We start from the raw sequence: 12,374 nt of genomic DNA on the forward strand, positions 1-12,374 counted from the left end.
GTCAGACACTACACCCGGGCTCACTATTAGAATGCTTGCTGTCGTGTGTGTTCGTCTCTCCAGTTTACAGTCGTGTGTGTATACTAACATTACACCTTTAATATGTTGTGTCCCTCTTCTCATCTGTGACCACTCACGCAATGTTCTTGTCCCGGCCGCCCTTCAACACAGTGGTCCAGTGGTCGACTTTTCTTTATCATCTCCCTCTACACCTATGTTGACTCATTCCATACATTACCAACGTCTGTGCTCTCATGGTTCTGTTCTTTGCCGCAGATTCTATCTATTCTATCAGGCCACCTTGTGAACGAGTTTTAGCTGGTAACGTCAAAGGTTCTGTATATACACGATCTTTGGTAGTGTTCCACAATGATTTTTAACGTACATTTGGTGGCCTCAGAAAACCTCTGATATGTCACCTTGTTCAATATCGAGCACCAGGCGGAAAATAATAAATTTCCTACCAATGCAAAAAAAAATGTATAAAAACAATGCCAAACAGTATTCATTATCATTCTTTCAAAATCTACAAGCTTTTATCAAAATAATGATTTGAAAGGTTAATTTAGATAACATATATATATTTAGGTTCTCGCTCAATAAATTAGAAATGTTCATGTCAATTTTTAAATAAAGTTTTGTCTTTTGTAAGCTTGTTATCTTGAAAATTTCGTACAACAAAAAACAGATAGAGCTTAAAGAAAGTGAAAATTGGACAGAATGGAAAGCTACAGATCAGAAAATGCTCCTTGCTTCAGAAAGTGATTTTCCCATTTCCCTCTTGGTTTCCCTTTGCCACCACTATTTGTTTCTCTTTCTGCTGGGCTGATATTTGCTCCAATCAAGTCATTGATGCTCTAGCTGTTCCCGTCTTTTTCTTGGTCTTCCCCTTCCTCTGTTTTCTGATACCTTTCTTCGGATAATTATTTTATACAGAGCTTCTGTGTTTTTGTGAGCCAAAATAAGTGAGCTTTGTGGTCAAATTAAATCTATAAATAAACAGTTCTTTATCTGGAGCTTTTTCAAGATCCTCCGGTTGCATTATTTAGAATTATGTTTCTACGTATTTGTTTCATTTTTATTTTGTTTCGGATCCCAACAGTTGTCTGTACCTGAGTGCCAAAGAAATCTCGCCCTTCCTTGAGATACCGCCATAGTTCTCAACACTACACTCAACCATTCACCTAAGAAACGCGATTCTACAGACAGGGTGAGTAATTTTCGAGACTCGCGTGGAAACGTCTAGACAGCTGGGAGATGTAACCGACAAACTTTCACTGAAATATAGGGCAGGGTTGTGTCGCGGTCTCAAAATGAGCAATTTGTAATCAAGGTTACTGTAAGTCATTTATTTTAGTGATCCTGTGTATGCATCCAAAGAGCTGTTTTTAATACAGGGCCCTAAGGGAAATTTGTTTTTAAATTAAGAGGTCAAATTTTTTTGCAAAAAATTATTTTTACTTCTTCCCAACAACTTCTAACAGTAGAAATGTAAATCTTTAGCTATCCAGTCGTGGAAGAAAAGATTGTAAGATTGTTACAGTGTCGTTATTACATGAAGGACATTCCTTCTGCAGATGCACTGATGATCGTTAAACATGGACAGTTGAACGGTTTTTATTATTATTATTATTTTTATCATTATCATCATCATTATTATTATTATCATTGCTATTATCATTATTATTATTATTATTATCATTGCTATTATCATTTTTATTATTATTATCATTGCTATTATCATTATTATTATTATTATTATTATTATCATTGCTATTATTATTATCATTGCTATTATCATTATTCTTCTTCTTCTTATTATCATTGCTATTATCATTATTATTATTATTATTATTATCATTGCTATTATTATTATTATTATCATTGCTATTATCATGATTATTATTATTATTATTATTATTATTATTATCATTATTATTATTACAGTATAACACGGACAGCTCGAATTGGTCAGGACCGACCTCGGTAGTTCGAGAGATGGGTAGTTCCTGGGATATCTTACAAAGATAAAGCAGTAGAGAAACGGGAGCGCAGCCAGTTCGACGGATGCATGATTTCTAGTCTTCTGTGTTGGACATATTCGTGTTAGAGTTTCTATTATTTTTATTAGTATTGTAATTAGTGTTGCGGAACACAGCAGTGCCACATTTTCAACAACAATTGGCAATAACAAATGCTTAACTCTCACCGTAAGTCCATGAGATTTTAATTCAGCGAGTGTAATTAATTATTAATCTTATTTGTAGTAGTAGTAAAGTAATATTATTATTAGTATTATAATCATCATCAAATTATTATTAATATTATTATTGTTAATATTATTATTATTATTATCTTTATTATTTTTTTAAAAATTATTTGTAGTGATATCATTTTCATATTTGCTTATAGTAATGAAAAGATTACCCAGATGTGAATTTGTTGAGAGAAAGAAAGAAAAGAAGAGGATTGTCATTTGTCATCCCCAGCAGTGTTCCCTGCCGTATGTGAGAGACAATCCCTGTGGTCTGAGGCCGGTCAAGCCAGTGCCAATATGGAGTCAGTATCTCTCTGACCGCTCCTCTCTACCTGTGTGTGGGAAGAAAACGGTGGTAGGGGAGAATGTCAAAAAAATGTCAATGGTAGATATCATCGGTGTACATTTCTTGTGTGGGTTTTCAGGTTTCAAATTACAACTATAGTTGATCCTGCCTTAATGGCCACCTGTCTAAGACAATCACCTGTACAAACGGCCACTTCCCACTTCCCCTTTGTATTTTCCTGAATTATGATAACACCTGTCCAAGACAACCACCTGTCTAAAACAATCACTTTTCTCCTCAATAATGGGTGGCTGTCTTGGACAATTTCCGCTGTACTTTGTGATTTCTCGGGTACCCCAGGCTCTTGTAGATTCAGCACTTTATTCATTGGTAGAGATTACAATTTGTTCTTGAACTTTAAATGTTTAAAAAAATTTTATTCAACAAGGAACAATTTTGGAAGATAATGTTGCCATTTATATATGGCATCAGTAAGATCTTATGGTATCTGGGAGCTGTTGAAAAATTTTGAATAAATTCTTGTCCCATTTTTAATCCACAGAGCAATGAGATACTTCTAGTTTGAACTATCTGGTAACAAATATTTTACGTTGTGCCAGTCAGGCTTTCAGTTTTAGTTGTACTGTCCTTGAGTTATAGCCCTTGTCACATGGATCTATAAATGTTGTAATTCTTGGAAATCTGAAGCCTGTAAGTCCTGTATCTCTTCATAATGAATCAAAAAATTTTATTTTACACGTTTTTTTTTATGTACGACGTGATGACCGGCTGTTGCAATCCATACAAAAACATCTTCTCTCTTTCTTTCTTTCCACTGACAGATGTCTTCAGAACGTCAGAACCTGACAGAAATGTTCAGCTATCTGTCCGGAGAACATTCACGACGCTACCATGTTGAAGGGGACATCAGCGCTGCTTACTCAGAGATAGTCATCAACAGGATCTGTCGGTAGATTTGACTGGACGAAAGATGAAGCAGACAAAGAGATGTGGATAATTGAGTGGATCTGTGTGGATCGGAAAAAACCCTCATGTCTAGCTCATCTCAAATATTCCCCACTATTTTTTAGCTCATCCCCAGTATTTTTTTATATGATCCCTATTATTTTCTAGCTCTTCCCTAATATTTTCCAGCTCATTCCGAATATTCCCTACTATTTTTTTTAGCTCGTCCCCAGTATTTTCTAGATGATCCCTATTATTTTCCAGCTCATCCATAATATTTTCTTGCTCATCCCCAGTATTTTCTAGTTCTTCCCTAATATTCCCTACCATTTTTTTTAGCTCATCCCCAGTATTTTTTAGCTCATCCCCAGTATTTACTAGGTCATCCCTAATTGTTTCCAGCTTGTCCCCAGTATATTCTAGCTCTTCCCTAATAGTTTTTAGCTCATTCCAAACATTCCCCACTATTTTTTAGCTCATCCCCAGTATTTCCTAGATAATCCTTATTATTTCTAGCTCATCCCTAATATTTGGTAGCTCATCCACAGTAGTTTTTAGCTCATTTGTAATATTTTCTAGCTCATCCCCAGTATTTTCTAGATTATTCCTATTATTTACTAGCTCATCCTTAATAATTTTTAGCTCTGCCCTAATAATTTTTAGCTCATCCCCAGTATTTTCTAGGTCATCCCTTATATTTTCTAGATCTTCCAGAATATCCCCCCCCCCCCCCCCTCTTTTTTAGCACATCCCCAGTATTTTCTAGATTTTCCATATTATTGTTAGCTCATCCCTAATATTTTCCAGCTCGTCCCCAGTATTTTCTAGCTGCTCCATAATATTTTCTAGGACATTCCGAATATTTCCCACTATTTTTAATCTGTCCCCGGTATTTTCAAGATTGTCCCTAATATTTTCTAGGTCATCCCCAGTAATTTCTAGCTCATCCCCAGAATTTTTTTTTTTTTTTTTTTAGCTCATCCCCAGTATTTTCTAACTCATCCCCAGTATTTACTAGGTCATCCATAATATTTTCTAGCCCATTCCAAATATTCCCCACTTTTTTAGCTCATTCCCAGTATTTTCTAGATTATCCCTATTAGTTTTTACTGATCCCTAATATTTTCTAGCTCATCCCCAGTATTTTCTAGGTTTTTCTTATTATTTTCTAGCTCACAATCAGTGTTTTCTAGCTCATTCATAATATTTTCGAGCCCGTTCCCAGTATATTCTAGGTTATCCCTAATATTTTTATAGCTCATCCAGAATATTCCCCTTTATTTTTTAGCACATTCTCAGTATTTTCTAGATTATCCATATTATTTCTAGCTCATCCATAATATTTTTTAGCTCATCCCCAGTATTTTCTAGATTTTCCATATGATTGCTAGCTCAATCCTAATATTTTCCTGCTCGTCCCCAGTATTTTCTAGCTCCTCCCTAATATTTTAGAGCCCATTCCGAATATTTCCCACTATTTTTCATCTCGTCCCCAGTATTTTCTAGATTGTCCCTAAGATTTTCTAGCTCATCCCCAGTAATTTCTCGCTCATTCGTAATATTTTCTAGCTCATCCCCAGTAATTTCTCGCTCATTCGTAATATTTTCTAGCTCATCCCCAATAATTTCTCGCTCATTCGTAATATTTTCTCGCTTATCATCAATATTTCCTAGATTATTCTTATTTTTTCTAGCTCATCCCCAGTGTTTTCTAGCTCACTCCCAGTATTGTTTAGCTCATCCCTAATATTTTCCAGTTCATCCCCAGTATTTTCAAGCTCGTCCCTAATATTTTCCAGACCATTCTGAATATTTCCCACTGTTTTTTAGCTCATCGCCAGTATTTTCTAGATTATCCTTATTATTTTCTTGCTCGTCCCTAATAATTTTTACCTTATCCCCAGTATTTTTCTAGATTGTCCCTAATATTTATCCCTAGTAATTTCTAGGTCATCCCTAATATTTTCTATAGCTCATCCAGAATGTTCCCCATTATTTTTTAGCTCATCCCCAGTAGTTTCTAGATTATTCTTATTATTTTCTAGCTCATTCCCAGTATTTTCTAGATTATCCATATTATTTCTAGCTCATTCCTAATACAGTAGTCTCCGCCTAAGATCCCACCGCTTACGATCCCGGTTCGCTTAAGATCCCGTTGTTTTAGGAAAACAGAATTTTTACTATACAAAAGTCACCCCAAAGATCCCGCTCTGATGGTCTACATTCGGCTAAGATCCCGCATTTCAGATCATAATTGGTAAAACAAAAACCCGGGAGAGCACAGCCGATCAACATAGAGTGAAAAGTTGAGATCAATAAACTGTCCGTCTCGTCAAAGATCAACCACTATCGTGAATGTGATCACATACACGTCGTAAAACTCGATGAAGCGATACAATGTTTGCCCCAGACGGGATCACACCGGGGTGTGAACTGACCGACGCGTTTGTTTTCCCCACGCATCGCACTCACACCTGAGCTCGCCACCTAAGCTTGCATCACTTGCTGGGTGGGTAGGGCCTACACGTTCACTCCAGGCAGGATCACATCGAACCGTGAACTCTTCCTTGATCACTGCAGCAGTTGTCTGTACTCCCGAATTTGCGAGACAGACTGAATTTTAATTGGTGGGTTCACAACGTAATGGTATGTAACGACAAAGGCGGTTTGGAGGGGGGGGGGGGGGACTCTGCCAGAGATGGAAAGCTATAAATTTTTGACAAGTAAAGAGGAGGGGCAACTGGATAAGCGTAGATCTTGAGACTTATGATAGGATAATAAGTGAAAATGGCACGCCTCATGCCACTATGCACCGTGATAGGTCATCAAGGTTAACCACTATTTGCTCGCCATACGTCATAAACCCACCAACGGGTCACGTCAGTTCATTGTAGAGTGGAGGGAGACCATTTTACCGACTGTGAGCCTTAGCATGGGTCACCATAGATTCTTCCCTGGGTTCATCGGTTAAGATCCCGGTTCGCCTAAGATCCCGCATTTCCATGCTCCCGAGCACCGGGATCTTAGGCGGAGACTACTGTATCTTCTAGCTCATTCCGAATATCCCCCACTATTTTTTAGCTCATCCTTAGTATTTTCTAGATGATCCCTATTATTTTCTATCTCATCCCTAATATTTTCTAGCTTATTCCCAGTGTATTGTATTAAACGAAATTGTTATCGGACCCATGTTTGGCTTTCTCCCCAAGTGGTGAGAAGATTCCATCGATTATCTCGATCTTTCTGCTGGGATTTTGTATCCTCAATCCGGGTTGGTCCTGACAGGCAGGGTCAAAACCCGCCTCCTAGATAATCTAAATTGTGTTGATGGGGGTGTAAAAGACACCTACTGAAAACAACCTGAAACAGGTCAGAGCTGCTGTATAGTAGGATGTTAATCGTCTCTTGACTTGAGACGTTGAAATTCTGTTTGTTGAGTTTGCAGGTGTGGTAGACTTGTTGAAAATGATTCTGTTTGATTTATTTCACTGGTTCAAATCAATTCACAATGACTTGTGCCACTTACAATAACTTTACAGATTTGAAATATTTGAATGACGGCATGAACGAGTGAATGCTGCATAAATGTTGTTATTGTTATTTTTCTATAGTATGCCTTATATTACTATCTGTTGTAATAAATGTGTTTGAAATTTTCTATAATTTTTATGAGTTGACTTTGTCTTCTTTTGGTTGAAAATATTTTTTCTAGCACGTCTAGATGCATTTACCAAGTTACAGATGGTCTCGATGAAAGAACAGAATGTCACACTTTTGTCAAGCTAGGGGTTGTGTACCGATTTTTCAAAATGCAAAAATGAATTGAAAGCGGTTGGATGTATCAGGGTAAAAGTACAAACTATGTTGTTCAACAGGCTCTACAGATATATAATATACAAAATAACTTGTTTTCTATGAGTATGAGTCTGAAAAATCTAAGTTATAATTCTCAAAAACTTTAAAAATATCTGACATATCTGATCTGTTTTCTTCCAGCCCATCAAATGTATGTCTGTGGTGACAGTGACTGGTGAAGCATGCAAAGGTTTACATCTCTTAAAACAAAAAAACTCTGAGTTCTCTTTCGACTTGAAGATCACTTACATTATGCAGACGACGAAGACATATCAGTACATGACATTATCTACTTCTCTCTATTTCTCTTTTGGTCTGTTTGTCTGTCTGTTTGTCTTGCTCTCTCTCTCTATGTCTGTCTGTCTGTGTGTGTGTGTGTCTCTCTCTCTCTCTCTCTCGCTCTCTCTCTCTCTCTCTCTCACTCTCTTTCACTCTCTCTCTCTCACTTACTCTCTCTCTCTCTCTCACTTACTCTTTCTTACATTGTTAACCGTGTATTTTCTCGCTCTCTCACTCATACACTCCCTCTCCCCTCTCTCACTTTTCAACCACAGATCAAACAATTTTTGTCAAGTCCTGTCTTGACGTTTATTCAATTTACACATTGTCATTCTTTCACAAAAATTCACATCACCAAGCATCACTTTGGAACGAATAGATCAAGACTTACCGTTTCTGGAATAAAAATAGAGTGACAGACAGAGAGTACACAGAAAGTTTACAAAAGTTTTAGTTGTAATGAGAGTTTTACAGCTCTTGCAACACAATTAAGTTATAATTAAGTGCTGCGGATTGAAAGTGTTACCAAAGATCGTGTATAGCCGGTCTTTGGTGTTACTACCGAAGCGTAACATACAAGGAAAGAAGGAGGAGACATAAGGACAAGAGATGTTTGACAAGAAAGAAAGAGAAAACCACACCAGAGCACCCACTAAATACCCATTAAGTTTACAAAACAGCCTTTGGAAAGCTCTTGCCTTAATGATCATAAAACAGTTTAAATAATGGTGATATCTTTATTGGTTAAAAAGTTATGGCGATTTTTCTTACCAAACAGTTATGAAGTTCTGAATTCTATCATATGAACAAAAAGTAAACATGTATTTCTCTCGTAATGTTAATCTATTGGTACTCATATTTAGCGAACAAGAACTACAACAAATATATAATGATGTGACTGACCCAGATTTTTTACATTGCTCTGAGGAGAACTTAAGTCCTAACTTTTGCCTATGAACAAAAAGCAAACATCTGATACATGAGAATTGCATCAATATTTTTCTCTTATTTTCAATTTACTGGTTCTCATATTTAGCGTACAAAAACTACAACTACAACAGATATATAACGATGTGACAGACCCAGAATTTTTACATTACGCTGAGGAGAACAGTTATACGGTCCTGAATCCTATCCTATGAATAAAAAGTAAACGTTTGATACAAAGGGAATTGCATCAATTTTCAAACACGTTTATCTCTCGTAATTTTGATCTATTGGTACTCATATTTGGCGTTTAAAAACTACAACATATATATAACAATGTGACAGACCCAATTTTTTTCTGTTATAGTTATGGAAAAGATTACAGACTCCGGAATTAAGCCTTTTGAACAAAAAAAATGTGGCCTTAGCGTATCTCCCCGCCTCGGACCCAAGGGACATAACAATTAAAATGAGGTTTTGAGCCGAACAAATGCTTTTTATGAGGGGTTGGCCTTAAGTGAAAAACTTAAGGCCTACCTCCCAAGTTACGGATTTTCTTCTCTAAAAACGTAATTTATTTGGTTATCTACCCTGCCATAGTAAAGGGAAATAACCCTACCTATGATATATTATTGGACTCTCAATCTCCACCAGCACATAACACATGCCTTGTAGAATGTTTCACCAAAAAAAAAAGCGAAATAAAAAGATTGTAGTTATCAGGTCTTATCATGATGGTGATTATATAAGTAATATATATATAATATGCAGATATTATGTACATGTATATCCCAACAGTCTCAAGGGGCTCTCTCTCGGGCGTACTGTTATACAGCTGCTACCCCACTGAACTCTGTTGTGGACGATCTTGGTTCGATTCCCATCAGAACGTTCAGGACTTGAAAATAACTGCACAATATTGAAAGACGTTATCTCCGCTTTCTTCTAAGTGTAAGAGATGGGAATGTATGAGAGAGAGAGAGAGGGAGGGAGAGAGAGAGAGAGAGAGAGAGAGAGAGAGAGAGAGAGAGAGAGAGAGAGACAGAGAGAGGGAGAGAGGGAGAGAGGGAGAGAGAGACAGAGAAAGAGAGAGAGAGAGAGAGACACAGAGAGAGAGAGAGAGAGAGAGAGAGAGAGACGGAGAGAGAGAGAGAGACAGAGAAAGAGAGAGACAGAGAAAGAGAGAGAGAGAGAGACAGAGAAAGAGAGATAGAGAGAGAGACAGAGAGAGAGAGAGAGAGACAGAGAGAGACAGAGAGAGAGAGAGAGAGAGAGAGAGAGAGAAGTGATGTCTGTGGTGTAGTGGTAAGGTTCTTTGCCATTGCATGCACAAAGTAGCAGTTCGATTCCCAAGATTCTTTTAGCGGGTATCTCCGTCTATCTGCTGAGATGTTGTATTCCGCTAAGCCAGGGTTGACCTTGACAGGCAGGCTTGAAGTAGCCGACCTCCTAAATAATCTTAATTGTGTCGGTGGGAGCATTAAACACTTACAATTAGCCTACAATATAGAGACAGACTGAGAGAGAGACAAATAGACAGAGAAAAAGAGTGAGAGAATGAGACAGACAGATTCACACATGCACACTAAAGACTCTCAGCTCTAAGTAATTCAAAAACAAAAAGAAACTTTTCAAACACATCACACAGCTTTTGTTAAGTCCTGTCTTGAAGTTTATTCAAATAAATCTAACACAATCTTTCACAAAAATGTGCATACATTATCTGAGAACAGAGCGGGATAGACACTCTAGACTGCACTGTCTCAGAATAATAATAATAATAATATATACCATTTATATAGCGCATTTCCAAAAAAAGGAGCTCAATCCATTTTCATTGGAATACCCATTTTTCAAAACCTTTCTTACTACTTCCTTTCTTCTCATGCAATATATATTAATGCACACACACACACACACACACACACACACACACACACACACACACTATTTTCATCCAGACATGGGAACAGAAAAACTATATGAAAAATAACGTCAATAACTTGTGAAGGATCAAACAATTTTATGTAGAAGTAAAAATGTACAAGTGCCATCCTTTTGCAGTTTTAGCAGTTTAAAGAAGAGAAAAGACAGACATGGGAATCATGTTGCTTGGGTTTCACACCTTTACAAATTTGTGACAGCCTTGCTATGCTTGTACACACAGTCTAAAGAAACTACGTAACCGTAGACAAAACAAAACAATCTTCCACTCGTATCTTTTTCCCCTCTGGAGTCAGCAAATGTGGAGTAAATATTTTCGTCAGACCCGCTAGAGTCTAGAGCTAACAAAATGTACACATTATCTCTCCAAGGTTTCTAACTCGGTCTCTCCAGCCTGTGCGAGGAGAGTGGGAAACGGGTATGTCTCTCACCGCCCCGGACAGCCTCAGGGAGCTAGAACGGGGGGACAAAATCTAAAAGAAGAAATGTCAAATATCCTCCATTAGATCTCAACAAGATCCGACATCCTCTTTGTCTCTTCTTGGTTTTCAAATATTTTCATTGTATTTAGGGGCTGTTCAAATATAATCTTACACCTTTCTGGGGACTTTTTGCCCCCCCTCCCCCTTCTTACATTGTCTCTTAACCCCTACTCCACCCCCCGTAATATTACACTGTTCGCCTATAATAATAATAATATGACATTCATATTCGTGTTACAATCATTGATATATGCGTCTTACATAATATTCATGAAAAACATGCGTACACACATTCATGCACATAAAATAAGATATGCAGTTCTACATTCATTAAAAAATAACAGAGTAAATCATTCAAGCAAAATATTGCATACACTCTTTCTTACTAATAATACTAATAAGGAAAAAAATTGAGATGCATGTCAATGTCAAAACACCCCCAAATTACAGTAGAATTTTGATAAAGTCAACACCTCGGGATCAGAAAAAAGTACAGTCCATGCCGGCTTTAAGCACGGTCATCGGGAGAAAGCTTAAGCGTGCTTAAAGCCGAAGCGTGCTTAAGTGCGAAGTAGACATAATCCAGAGATTTTCATGTAGAAAACTCCCCGTGCTATTTCCCTTAGTTTGTAAGTAGGCCTATAGCGGTCCCGCAAAAGTGTGCACTGTTATTTAGACACCCGCCATGGTAGTTTTTGTTCGCTTGTTTGTTTTTGTTTTGTGGTCAAATGGGAAATGAAAACTTAATTTAGACGGCCAGTCACGATACAGCACACTAGGCCTACTGTAACACACTGCCTGTGCGTACCACTGCTCGCTGTGCCACTCATACCACCGCCTTCATCCCACCTCGTGCGTGATACACAATCAGGATTAATGGGTAGCGAGGGTCAAAGGTGAAATCGCAGCCAGCCTCCCTTTCTCATCTCCCCGACTCTTTTTTTTTTTTGTTGATCGTGTGTAGCTTTGCCCTAGGCCTAGGCTAGATCCTATGTCCGCGCGAACGGCTGTGTGCATCTCTCTGCCTTCCTCTCCGCCTGTGCGAGCGTGTGTGTCTATCACTTGCGTTCTTTGTGTTTCTCTTGACACACTCCACTGTTGCGGTGTAAACTGTGTTCGAACTTCGATGGGTCATCATGAAAATATTGACTGCCTTGTAAATTAAGCGTGCTTGAAGCCGAAGTTACCGTGCTTATAGGCGTGTAATTTATATAGCAAAAATTTGGTAAGAGCCATTTAGCGTGCTTGAGTTCGAAACGTGCTTAAGGCCGGCGTGCTTATAGACGGCACGGACTGTATAATATTACATTGGTTCAAGACCACCCCCTGATTCTTACACTTTTCTTACAAGAGAACGTTCCCTTACTTACTCACATTC

General features: G+C 37.8%; 1 long non-coding RNA gene across 2 annotated transcripts; it reads left to right on the forward strand.

Annotated features, from left to right (window-relative positions):
• The first annotated feature begins 16 nt into the window (after positions 1 to 16).
• On the forward strand, positions 17 to 3,687 carry LOC118478165. Of its 2 annotated transcripts, none has more exons than XR_004858860.1 (3): positions 17 to 1,210; positions 2,490 to 2,642; positions 3,386 to 3,687. It is a non-coding gene; the product is annotated as an uncharacterized LOC118478165 (long non-coding RNA). The 2 variants fall into 2 exon arrangements; XR_004858861.1 differs by having other exon boundaries at positions 2,493 to 2,642.
• Positions 3,688 to 12,374: the final 8,687 nt, after the last annotated feature.

The sequence above is a fragment of the Aplysia californica genome, unplaced genomic scaffold (genome assembly GCF_000002075.1).
Source record: "Aplysia californica isolate F4 #8 unplaced genomic scaffold, AplCal3.0 scaffold00389, whole genome shotgun sequence".
Taxonomy (NCBI): Eukaryota; Metazoa; Mollusca; class Gastropoda; order Aplysiida; family Aplysiidae; genus Aplysia; species Aplysia californica.